The sequence below is a fragment of the Meriones unguiculatus genome, chromosome 5 (genome assembly GCF_030254825.1).
Source record: "Meriones unguiculatus strain TT.TT164.6M chromosome 5, Bangor_MerUng_6.1, whole genome shotgun sequence".
Lineage (NCBI taxonomy): Eukaryota > Metazoa > Chordata > Mammalia > Rodentia > Muridae > Meriones > Meriones unguiculatus.
Genome location: NC_083353.1, coordinates 118,031,019 through 118,032,300, shown reverse-complemented (window position 1 = coordinate 118,032,300; position 1,282 = coordinate 118,031,019).

Here is a 1,282-nt window from a genome sequence, read left to right as displayed (position 1 = left end):
ACCTCGAGGAGAGGAAGTACCATTTGCATTTGTTCATTGCCTTGCATAGGGGTGGAGTTGCGAGATTTGAAAAGCCTGCTTTATTGGATGGCTGTGTAAGCAGCCTGCTCATCAGGTTTCTCCTGCCCCTAAGCTCATGAATTTACAAAACACAGTCACAAGATAGGAGAGAAAGTGTCACATGGAATTAAACGAACTGCAGTGAAATAAATAAAACTGCTAAGTGTTGTAGACAAAAAGCTTTAACTGGAGGGTGGAATAAGGGAGACCAGCTTTATTGTGCCACAGGAATCAACTTGGGAAGAAAGACAACAACGTAAAGGAAATATAATTACCAACCCTTTCCTGCCCTGAATACCACAAACCAGTGACCATCTGGGTGGGTCGCTGCACCTCTGAGTTTGAGGGCATTGTTGAAGAAAGGGCACCCAGGGTGAGGTCAGGGGTTTCTGTGTGCTAAGGGGCAGAATCTCTAGGAGACAGGGTCAGGATTGAGAGAGCCAGAGGCCCTCAGTGTCCATAGTCAATGCTAAACTTAGTTCTTACCTGTCAGGGAAGAAGAGACTGTTTATTCTAGAGCCAATTATGAGTGACTCAGGACCCGTGACTCAGGCTGTCTCACACAACATGTTCACATATGGAAATGTTTTTGTCAGTGGTGTGGGGACAGAAAGAGAGTGCCCACTGGCACCTTCCTCAAGTGATACACAGCAAAGACCGGCGGCAGAGTAGTGGTATCACGTTTGCACTGTGAGTGCAAGCAGTGCTGGAGCAGAGGCTCACTGCTTAAGAGCACTTGTTGGTCTTGCAGAGGACTGTGATGCCATGGGTGTGACCTATGGGCATAGGGGCGTGACTGCTCACACTCACAAAACAATTTCAGCTCCAGAGGATCAGACACCTCTTCTGGCCTCTGCTGCACTTCTGTGGAGCATAAACATATATGTAGGCAGAACTTTTATGCACATACAATTTTTAAATTAAATATTAAAAAAAATTTAGAGCGAGGAAGACCCTTACTCAACCACTAAACACCTGCTCTATGGGTTTAAAAATAATTTTAAAAATTGATTGAGATTTCTTTAGTCTTATTTTGTACATATGGGTGCATCATCTGAATACGGTGTGTGCACCACATCCATGCCTGGTGCCTGAGGAGACCAGACGACAGTGTTGGATTTTCCCTAACTGGAGTTACTGGCAGTTGTGAGCTGACACGTGGGTGGTACATGGCACAGAACCCTGGTCTACCACCTGCAAGAGCCACCAGGCTGCAGATAGG